This window comes from Malania oleifera, chromosome 4, assembly GCF_029873635.1.
Source record: "Malania oleifera isolate guangnan ecotype guangnan chromosome 4, ASM2987363v1, whole genome shotgun sequence".
NCBI lineage: Eukaryota > Viridiplantae > Streptophyta > Magnoliopsida > Santalales > Ximeniaceae > Malania > Malania oleifera.
Window position 1 is genome coordinate 80979101 of NC_080420.1, and position 12643 is coordinate 80991743.

Below are 12643 nucleotides of genomic sequence, written 5' to 3' on the forward strand. Positions count from 1 at the left end.
AGATATTTCTCTCTCTAAATTTTCATCTCCCTTACCTTTTCTTTAGATTTCTGGCTCTGATTTTCTCCGTTTCGACGATCGAAAGCTACCACGCTACTCTTGGGAAGATTCTCTTCAAGCCTGCCGGAGTGGATTGTTGGTTAGGCTAACTTGGGCACCATGCCAAAATTTGAATAAGTTGGTTATTTTAGGTTTTATAAGTTATTTGGTGTTTGTGGACTGAGGAGAATGCTTTAGATAGTATAATACTAAAGTTTGTTAGGGCGAATGCAATTTCAGGGTGTTGAGCTAGGGAACACACGGGGTGTAAGTTTGAAATATTTTGTGTGCTTCTCAGTAAGTCAGGTAAGGGAATAAATTAAGTCAACCTTTTTCATGAAATTATTTATTATTATACATCATTTATTTTTAGAAAAATATGTATGATTTAAAACTATATGTGGGAATACTGTTGTTAAACAGGGAAACTATTTTAACACATTTTATATGGAAATACAATTTGCAGCAAATTATGAGTTTATAAGGTTATGTACATTTGTGTGGCATGAGTATAATATTTTCATGAAAATAATGCTATATTGAAATATTATGAGTTTTCCAAGATAAGCATGTTATAGCAGTTTTCAGGAAAACCCTAAAAACAGTACAGGAACTATGTTTTTAAAGATTATGTTAAATAGCACAAGAATTTATGTTTATTACGTTATGAATTATGCTGGCGTAAATGCCGTGATTATGTATGATATATAAGAAATTATGAAATATGTTTATGTTATGTTTACCCCGAAATATGAAGTTGCTATATTCAATATCATGAAATGTATTATATGTTATCATAACCCGGATAGCATAGTTTAGCTTTATGAAGCACGGTACCGTAGTTATATGTTTACGATTATGAATATGTTAGTACTACCACACATCTTATGTAAAGTGTGGGAGATGACAGTCGATGTGGCTTTATGAAAGTGTTGTAGTTCCCCTGGTAGTCCAGCACAGGTGGAATAGGCTCATCGTACTTACACTGTAACCGATATTGACTTAGCATGGTTGGCCAGCCATTGCTAGGTCCAGCCTTTGAGCCGCACAACCTTGTCATGTGGGGGGTAAGACATGACAATAGCTAACTATCTATCCTGGGTAATAATTCAAGTATGATATGATTATATAAGATGATTTTACAGTACAAAAATTTAGTATGTTAAGCTATGTTATGACAAATTATGTTTTACTCATATATGATACCACTGTTATACTAGTTATGAATTATATTCTGTTTATGTGTATATCACGAAAAACACTCATGTTGCCACACACTGATATTAATTTGTCTCCTTTATTGAGGTGTCTCACCCCCGCATTACAAATATTTCAGGAAATCCAGGTAGGAGGGTGGATAAAGTCCCGCAATAGTAGAAGTGGTTTGAGCTACCCTGTCTGTAGGGTAAGTGGTTGAGTTAGGGTCAGATGTATTTTTGGGTTGAGGCCCTAGGGATACTTTTTGGGATTTTTTATGGATGACTATATATATATATATATATGTACATGACAGATTTTGTAGAACTTTGGTATGGTTTTTGGTATTTATGGCATGTATGTAATTTTATGTTTCCCGCTGCTTAGGTATCAGAGTTATATGACAGGTATATCCCTGGTACCTATGGGTCTAGGTTGATCACGACTATGAAAGTTTAGCAAGATTATTATGTATGTTATTATGTGGAAAATAAATAAATATATATATATATATATATATATATATATATATATGGAAAAGTAGGCAGGTCATTACAGTTTGGTATCAGAGCCTAAGTTGTTAGGTTCTGTAGACTCTATAGTGCAACGAAAAAAATACCAGAGTATAAGAAAAAGGATTTGAGGTTTTGTTCTACAGTTTAGAGGTAGGACTTCTGTGGTGCTTTCTGTGTCTTTCTTGGGAGGGCGATTTTAGGAAAGCTATAGTAACTATTGTCGGGTTGTGTTTTTGAAGTGTAGGACTGAATTTTGAATTAAGATAGGGATGACAGGGTAGAGGGATAATATGAGTTTTGGTTAGATATGTAAATTACAAGGATGGGGTCCCTAAGTTATGTTTATTGTATTTTCAAGATGGACCCGGGCAGTGGCAATGCTCATGCCAGTAGTAGTGAGGGTGTAGGGCCCTCAAGGGCAGGCAGAGCTGATTCAGATGTAGTATTACGTAGTGTGGCTCAGCAAGTCATGGCTGAGATCGCACAGAACTCCAGAGAGCAGGGGGGCCCGTCTGTAGGGCACGGGTGCACGATAGAGAAATTTACCAAGATGAATTCTCCTGCATTTTCAAGAAGAGTAGATCCTGCAGTCGGCGAAAACTGGATGCAGGAAATAGAGAAATTTTTGGCAGTGCTGCAGTGTACAGAGGAGCAAAGGGTTTTATTTGCCACCTATAAACTGACAGGAGAGGCTGAAGGATGGTGGACTATGGTGAAATTATTGGTGGAACAGAGGGTGGTGCCTATAGCTATGACCTGGTGCCGTTTTAAAGATTTGTTTTTCGACAGATACTTTTCGGCCACTATCAGGGAGGCCAAAGTGGAGGAGTTACTGAATCTAAAGTAGGGACAGCAGTCAATCGAGCAATACGTGACGAGGTTTATAAAATTGTCCCACTTCACCCCGTACATCATACTTGATAAGGCAAAGAAGGCGAGTCAGTTTGAAAGAGGTCTGAGGTGAGAAATTTATAAGCAGATAACAGTGTTGAAAGTGCAGGACTTTGCCGAATTGGTAAACAGAGCAGCTGTGGCTGAGGCTGGTGAGCGGATAGGTGTAGAGGAGGAAGGACAGAAAAAGAGGTCTATGCCTTAGGTAGGAGACGAGAGGTTGTGAGACTCAAGGTATGCAGATTTACGCAGTTTGTTAGACATGTGGAAAGAGACACTTGGGAGAGTGTTGAGTAGGAAGAGGCGTCTGCTATCGCTGTGGTGTACTGGAACATTTAGTACGAGATTTCCCTACACCACCTGGTACCGCACCTGTTCCCTGACCGCATCGAGGAGGTTATCAGATGCCTCGTGGAGGCCAACAGAGGAACGTAGCCCCTACGAGGGTTTATGCTTTGACCCCGAGAGAAGCGGAGGCCGCAAACAACATCATGAAAAGTACCTTTACTACTTTATCATATCAAGCTATTGTTTTATTTGATATAAATGCCACCCACTTTTTTATGTCTACGAGATATGTTAAATTGTAGGGTGTTGAGACACGGTTATTAGATGTTGAATTGTCAGTAGCAACACCGACAGGTTCAGTGGTGAGGTGTCATAGGGTGCTCAGGGATTACGCAGTAGAAATTCAGGAGAGAGTATTACCAGCTGACTTAATTGTGTTAGATTTACATGGATTCGATGTAGTACTGGGTATGGATTGACTGGCTACTAACCATGCTAGTATTGACTGTCATCTGAAATAGGTGATCTTCAGGCCACCAAGAAAGCCAGAATTTAGATTTGTGGGATCGCAGATGCAATCCCCACCTCAGTTAGTGTCAACCATGCAGGTGAGAAGACTACTTCTAGATGGATATCAAAGGTTTATGGCTTATGTGAAGGAGGTGACAAAAAATGAATTGAAGCTTGTCAGTACACCAATAGTTAAGGAGTTTCTAGACGTTTTTCTAGTGGAATTACCTAGGTTTCCTCCCGACCATGAGATAGATTTTACTATCGACTTACTTCCAAGGATGGCACCGATCTCTAAAGCTCCTTACCGTATGGCTCCAGTAGAATTGAGAGAATTAAAGGATTAGTTGCAAGGTTTATTGAATAAAGAGTTTATCAGACCTAGTGTATCGCCTTGAGGAGCTCTAGTTTTATTTGTGAAGAAGAAAGACGGATCTATAAAGATGTGTATAGATTATAGAGAAATAAACAAAACAACAATTAAGAACAGGTATCCTCTACCTCATATAGATGACTTGTTTGATCAGCTTCAGAGTACACGGGTCTATTTCAAGATCGATCTCAGGTTAGGTTTTTATCAGGTGAAAGTTAAAACTAAAGATATTTCAAAGACAGCTTTTAGGACCAATTATGGGCATTATGAATTTCTAGTTATGCCATTTGGTCTGACAAATGCTCTTACTGTATTCATGGATTTGATAAATAGAATCTTTCACTAGTATTTAGACTAGTTCGTTGTGGTTTTCATTGATGGCATATTGGTCTACTCGAGGAGTTTTGAGGAGCATGAGACGCACCTAAGGATAGTACTTAAGATGCTCAAGGAAAAGAAATTGTATGTCAAGTTTAGAAAATATGAATTCTAGTTAGAGAAAGTTGCATTTTTGGGACAAGTTATATCGAGGGATGAAATTTCTAAAGATCCCAGCAAGATAGAGGCAGTAGTGAATTGGGTCAGGCCGAGGAAAGTACAAGAAGTTAGGAGTTTCTTAGGACTGGCAGGTTATTACCGTCGGTTTGTAGAAGGTTTCTCAGCATTGTCAAGGCCTTTGACGCGACTAACTAGAAAGAATGTCAAATTTGAATGGGATGGCAGTTGTGAGCAAAGCTTTCAGGAATTAAAACAGAGGCTCTTTACAGCACCAGTATTGACTATTCCATCGGAAGGTGATGGTTATGTAATCTACTGTAATGCATCTTTGAGGGGACTCGGATGTGTATTGATGCAGTAGGGCAGAGTAGTAGTATATGCTTTTAGACAATTGAAAGAATATGAAAAGAATTATCCCACTCATGATTTAGAATTGGCTGTAGTGGTTCATGCCCTGAAAAATTTGGAGGCATTATCTGTACAGAGAGAGATGTAAAATATTTTCAGATCATAAAAGTTTAAAGTACTTCTTCACGAAGAAGGAGTTGAATATGCGGCAAAGAAGATGATTAGAGCTCATCATGGATTATAATTGTACTATCAGCTACCATCCAGGTAAAGCAAATGTGGTGGTTGATGCACTGAGCTGAAAGTCCATGATTGTAGCTTTGTCAGCAATAGAAATTCAGCGCCCGATCCAGATTGACTTGTAGAGGCTTGACGTGGAATTAGTAAAGAGTGACCACCAAACAATTATTGCCAACTTAGTGGTGTAGCCTGTGCTATATGAAAAGATTAAAGCAGCCCATAAGAATGACGTTGAGTTGATGGAATTGATAGAAAAGGTACAGGGCAGAAAGGGTGAGGAATTTAGTATTTTTGATGATTGAGCTTTTAGGTTCCGTACCAGGCTGTGTGTGCCTGCAGATGTGGATATCAGAAGGACGATCCTTGAGGAGGCTCACAGATCCCTGTATACGGTACATCCAAGTAGCACTAAAATATATAGGGATCTGCAAAAGTATTTTTGGTGAAGCGGTATGAAGAGAAGGATAGCTAGATTTGTTCAGCAGTGTTTAACGTGTCAGCAGGTAAAGGTGAAACACCAGAGGCCAGTGGGTCAGCTATAGCCACTTTACATCACTGAGTGAAAATGGGATCACATTTCTATGGACTTTGTGATGGGTTTATTGCCGGTACATTAAAGGCAAAAAGCTATTTGGGTGGTCGTAGATCGACTTACGAAGACCGCTCACTTTATTCCTATCAAAGTCAACTACTCCATGGACAGACTGACAGATATATATATATATATATTCAATAGATAGTACGATCACATGGTGTGCCAGTGTCTATAGTATTAGACCGGGACCCACGTTTCACGTCACGATTTTGGAAGAGCTTGCAAGAGTCTCTGGGGTCTCAGTTGTCATTTAGCACGACATTTCATCCTCAGACAGATAGGCAGTCAAAAAGGATGATTCAGATATTAGAAGATATGCTACGGGCATATGTGTTGTATTTTGGGGGTAGTTGGACCCAGTATTTGCCACTGGTAGAGTTTGCATACAATAATAGCTATCAGACCAGCATCGGCATAGCACCTTACGAGGCGCTATATGGTAGGAGATGTCATTCTCCTTTATACTGGGATGAGGTTGGAGAGAGGCGAGTTTTGGGACCAGAAATAGTGCAGCAAGCATACGATAAAGTCCAACTTATTAGGGAAAGAATTAGTGCAGCTCAGAGTCGGCAGAAAAGTTATGCAGATAATTACCGTCGAAAATTGGAATTTAAAATAGGAGATCATGTATTTCTGAAAGTAGCGCCACTGAGAGGTATCATGAGGTTTAGGAGGAAAGGTAAGCTAAACCCTAGGTTTATTGGCCCTTTTGAAATACTTGTGAGAGTGGGGTCAGTTGCCTACCGGTTACCTTTACCACTAGTTTTATCCAAAATACATGACATGTTTAATGTTCCTATGCTGAAGAAATACGTCACAGATCCCTCCCACGTGGTCATTTATGCAGGGATAGAACTCAGAGAATCACTAGCTTATGGGGAGATACTAGTGCAGATCTTAGACAGGAAAGAACAGAAATTGTGTAATAAGAAAATTTCATTAGTAAAAGTCCTATGAAGGAATCATGTGGTGGAAGAGGCTTCATGGGAGCTTGAGGAAGAAATACATCAGAAGTACCCACATTTGCTCAGTGGGGACTAGTAGTAGACAGAGGGAGAATTTTTATGCTAAGTAGATAAGGTTTGATTTATTTTATGCCAAACAGGATAATGTATGTACAAATGATACTGTAGGTTATAGGATAGGTTGTGTTTTGGTTTTGGGGGAATTTTTCTTTTATGTATATGTAATCTCCTATACCCCTGATGTAACCACGGTATTCCTCCGCCACAAGTGAAAGTAAGTAATAAAATAAGTAACCCATTGTAGAGACCCAAACTTGTATAAGCTGGGTTCGTCGACGAAGGGTTACATTCGTCAATGAAGTCCTTCAAATCCTCGTCGACAAAATTCAGAGCCTCGTTGACGAGTAAATACCGAGCGGATCAGAGAAATATCCGGAACTTGGACTTGGCGATGAAGGGATGGCCTCATCGATGAGCTGTGTGGTGGATTCATCGACGAAGATGCCGCCTCGTCGACGAGACTCGGACTTGGTCAAAGGCCCTATAAATATCATTTTGGTTGCTTAAGGGCTAAGGTTGCCTCCCAAAAGCTCTCTCTCTTTCTCTACCAGCGAAATCTGTCTCTCTCTCTCTCTAAGATTCTTCGCCGTTTGTCGTCCGTTTCCAAAAAAGGAGGGTATTGCATGGATCAGAAGAAGAAACTCTACAATTTTAGCGGATCGAATCATCGTTTTGAAGATTTTCGGGTTTTTTCCCAAAAACCGAGGTAAGGATCTGATCTTAGTTTTGATTAGATATTTGGATAGTAGTAGAAAATATAGTAAGATTATATTCTGTGGTTCTTAGGTTTTGAGGGTCCCGAGTTGTCGATTTGGATCATTTTTGTACTAGGTTTCGTTTCGAGTTTAAGGTAAAGGGAATTTGATTACAACAACATTTTTGGAAAACTAAACCGCTAAAAAGCTAGTTTATGTTATTATGTATGATTTAACTGGTTATTTGCTAAATTCTACAGAGTAGAAATGTTGGTTTTACGATTTTGTGGTTTTTGGTAAAAATAAGGATTTTGATATATGATCTCCAAACTTTACAAAAATCATTTATTTGTATGTATACTATAGTAGGAGATGCTCAAATCCTTTACTTAATCATTTAAATGATGTTTACTGGATTTTTATCATTTAGCGGGTTTTGGATCAAACTTTTGTGATATATGTTGAAATGGAAATGTATGAATTTTCTATACTATTGATATAGATTATGAGAACGGAGTCCCAAATTTATTATATTGAGTATGTTGAAATGGAAATGTACGAATTTTCTATACTATTGATATAGATATGGGAATGAAGTTCCAATTTGTTATACTGAGAATGTGAAAAAAATGGAGGCCGGTGATACGCCGAGTTGAATCAATAAACAAAGAGGGGTAAACTGAGTGGAAAGGCGCCGGTTTGAACCCCATGTGATTATCTGAATTTTTGAAAAATACTGGAATTGCATAGGTTACTATTTTGCTATAAATTGTATATATGATATGGAACCATAGCTTGTGGCCAAAAGAGGTTGAAAGAAACTTTAGTAAAAGGGGTTGAAAGATACTCCAGTTCGGGGGTTGAAATAAACTCCTAGGGCTAGGTACCGATGCTGATAGTGCAACCATACATGAGAAAATTAGTATGGGTATATTAGATGGTCAACCTGCGAGGAGTTAGTAAGCTGCTGGTAAAAATTAACCAAGGGCGGTTGGACTATAAAGATGCTCGGCTTTGTTTGCACGAATAGGACACTATCAGAGGCAATTAGTGCACAACCCGTGCCACGGGGTAAATAGGCAAATTGTCATATCAAGCTGAGGTGTTCTAATAATCATATGCATGATTTAAATACTTGATGAGTAAATAAATGTTATATGATACAGTATTATAAACAAATGTTCCAAACGTATGAGTTTGTATGAAAATGTGCTTATATGCAGTCACACACTGTTGTAACACTTTCTTCCTTACTGAGAGGTGTCTCACCCTATCATACAACCTTTGCTTTTAGGTCCATCAATACGACGGTCCTATTAGCTAAAGGGACTAAGGAGTTTATTTTTGGGTTTAGCTTACGTAAGCATTTGAATCTTGTATTAAACTTGGATAAAAGTTCCTTTTTGGAGGGTTGTAATAACAAGATTTATTCTAAGTCCGAATTTTATGTAAATTGTGTGGATGTATTAGTAAACTTTGGTATAAGTCTAGTAGAAATCCCAATGAATGTTTATGTTTTTCCGCAACATTTACATTACTATTATGTATGAGTTACACCTGTATGTCCCTGTTTAGGGAGGGTGGTCTATGTATCTGGAACAGGTACATGTATTATGTATGAGTGAGTGACACTTGGGTTGATATAAAGGGTAGGGTTGTTACACCCATTTTCCTCAAATGACGATGTCCAATACAGATAATAAATTTTGAGTATGAAATTTTATAAGGAGGGTATAATGTAGAGATCTGAAGAATTATAATAATTAAATAATAAAAGGAATTTTAAAAGCGGTTTCAGCAGGGTATCGTTGACGAGCAAGCCTCTTGGACTTGTCGACGAGGACGTGTGTCTTGTGGACGAGACATTACCAAGAGGACTGATTTCAGGACCTGAAACTCATCGACAAGGAGTAAGTGTTTGTTGACGAACTCCCTTCATGGACTCGTTGACGAGGTGACACGTCTTGTCGACGAATCCGTGTTTTATAAATAAGCTCAACTTGGACTTTTTTTTTTTCAGCGAAATTCATGCAAAAGGTATTTCTCTCTCTAAATTTTCATCCCCTCTACCTTTTCTCTAAATTTATGGCTCCAATTTTTGTCGGTTTGACGATCAGAAGCCGCCACGCTACTCCTGGGAAGATTCTCTTCAAATCTGTTGAAGTGGCTTGTTAGTTAGGCTAACTTAGGTACCATCCCAAAATTTGGGTAAGTTAGTTATTTTAGGCTTTATAAGTTATTTGGTGTTCCTGGACTAAGGAGAATGCTTTAGATAGTATAATACTGAAGTTTGTTGAGGAAAATGCAATTTCAGGGTGTTAAGCTGGGGAACACACAGGGTGTAAGTTTGGAATATTTTGTGGGCTTTTCAATAAGTCAGGTAAGGGAATAAATTAAGTCAACCTTTTTCATGAAATTATTTATTATTATACAACATTTATTTTCAGAAAAATATGTATGATTTAAAACTATGTTTAGGAATATTGTTGTTGAACAGGGAAACTATTTTAAAGTATTTTATATGGAAATACAATTTCAGAGTAAATTATGAGTTTGTAAGGCTATGTACATTTGTGTGGCATGAGTATAATATTTTCATGAAAATTATGCTATATTGAAATATTATGAGTTTTCCAAGAGAAGCATGTTATAGTAGTTTTCAGGAAAACCCTAAAAACAGTACAAGAATTATGTTTTTAAAGATTATGTTAAATAGTGCAAGAATGTATATTTATTACGTTATGAATTATTCCTGCGTAAATGTCATGATTTTTACGTTATGAATTATGCCGACGTTGATGCAGTGATTATGTATGATATGTAAGAAATTATGAAATATGTTTATGTTATGTTTACCCCGAAATATGAAGCTGCTATGTTCAATATCATGAAATGTATTGCATGTTATCACAATCTGGATAGCTTAGTTTAGTTGTATTAAGCACGGTACCATAGTTATATGTTTATGATTATGAATATGTTAGTGCTACCACACATCTTATATAGAGTGTGGGAGATGACAGTCGATGTGGCTTTATGAAAGTGTCGTAGTTCCCCTGGTAGTCCGGCACAGGTGGAACATGCCCATCGTACTTACACTATAACCGATATTGACTTAGCATGGTTGGCCAGCTATCGTTAGGTCCAACCTTTAGGCCGCACAACCCTATCATGTGGGGGATAAGACATGACAATAGCTAACTATCTATCCTGGGTAATAATTCAAGTATGATATAATTATATAAGATGATTTTACAGTACAGAAATTTAGTATGTTAAGTTTTGTTATGATAAATTATGTTTTACTTAGATATGATACCATTGTTATACTAGTTATGAATTATGTACTGTTATGTATATCACGAAAAGCACTCATGTTGCCACACACTAATATTAATTTGTCTCCCTTATTGAGAGGTGTCTCACCCCAACATTACAAACATTTCAGGAAATTCAGGTAAGAGGGTGGATAGAGCCCTGCAACAGTAGAAGTGGTTTGAGCTACCCTGTCTGTAGGGTAAGTGGTTGAGCTAGGGTCAGATGGATTTTTGGGTTGAGACCCTAGGGATACTTTTTGGGACTTTTTATGGATGACTGTATATATATGGATATGACAGATTTAGTAGAACTCTGGTATGGTTTCTGGTATTTATGGCATATATGTAATTTTATGTTTCCCGCAACTTAGGTATCAGAGTTATATGACAGGTATATCCCTGGTACCCATTGGTTTAGGTTGATCACGACTATGACAGTTTAGCAGGATTATTATGTATGTTATTACATGGAAAAGGAAATATATATATATATATATATAGAAAAGTAGGAAGGTCGTTATATACCTGAAGTGGACGAGGAGGACAAACCTATAGAGGGATAAACAGATAAGGCAATAGGCTTTGACGTAGAAGGATGCTTCTATAATTGCTCTACAATAATAGATGGTGTAGGCGCAGTGGGAGACGACTCTTTTGATGATGTTGTGGTTGCAGTGTGATAATGTCTAGGTTTCGAAGCTTCTTGTTCTCCCTTACTTAATAATAATGGACATTGAGCTTTCCAATGACCCTCCTGCTTGCAAAAACTACACTCATAAATGACAACTTTCTAACGTTGATTTTGACTATTGGAAGATTACTTAGATAAGACAACCAAAATAATATGAGTAGGAACTCGGAGAAGACCTTTACCCACATGTGACTTGAGACGTACTTCCTCTATCATTAGTTCACTAACAACTGAATCAACAGAGAGAAGTGAGCTCTGATGAAGGATAGAACCACGAAGTGCCTTAAACTCATCTTGAAGTGCCATAAAAAGTTGAACAATTCGTTGTTCCTCTCATAAGTGCAGTAAACTTATTCAAATTAAGATCTGCAGGTTCAGTTATTGCCAATTCATCCCAAAAACTGGTCATAAGAGTGTAAAATCGTTGAATACTTTGATCTCCTTACATTTCTGCTCTAATATCCATCTATAACTGATATCGTTTAGCAAAATTGGATTGCGTGTATAATTTTGTTAAATAATCTCAAACTTGCTTAGCTGGAGAAAATTTAACTAACTACATGCCAATGGGCTGATCAATGTAATTATTAATCGAGGTGATAATTTTGAAATTATTCACCTCCCAAAAGACTAACAATTCTGCATAATTATCTTTCTTGTCATCAGAGAGCATATACACATTACTAGAAACATATCCCCACAAGTTTTTTTCGATTAAAATTTTTTTCATAACATATGCCCAATATGAAAATTATTTCTATTTAATTTAGCACAAATAACTTGGAGAAAATCATTTCTTTCACCAACCATCTTCAAATGTAAAGAAATTAATTGTAGAAATCCAATCAACAAAAGAAGCCAAGATGTTGCAACCCCGGAGTAACGTTGTCCCACTGGAAGAATTGGAAGGCGCACTTCACGGCCATTGAGTGTGGGGTGAATCCTAATGAGTGCACCCCTCTTGACTGACTTGCAAGGTCGTGCAAGTGTATCGCCGTCAGCCAGATTGCAATGTGGTGCCTCGTTGCTATCAAGCAGATTGCAGTATGGTGCCATTGTTGTTGGGTAGATTGCAGTGTAGTGTCTTTGCAAGTGGGTGATCCACATCAAGCGCATCACTAGAGAGAAAGTGAATGACTCACTAGTGCTCTGATACCATGAAAACATTCATGACCCAATGCAAAGAGAGAGAAAAAAGTGAGAGAAAGAGAGAGAGAGAGAGAGAGAGAGAGAGAGAGAGAGAGAATTGCCGCACCAGAGGCCAAAACAAGCTGCCTTTGCCTATATGTTTTATATATAAATATTGAATACAATTGGATAAATCTAACCCTAATAATAACAGAAAGATTAAAATGTTCCTTAACTAAAATATTACTTAAATATATATGATATTATCTATATATATATATTTTGATTTTTTC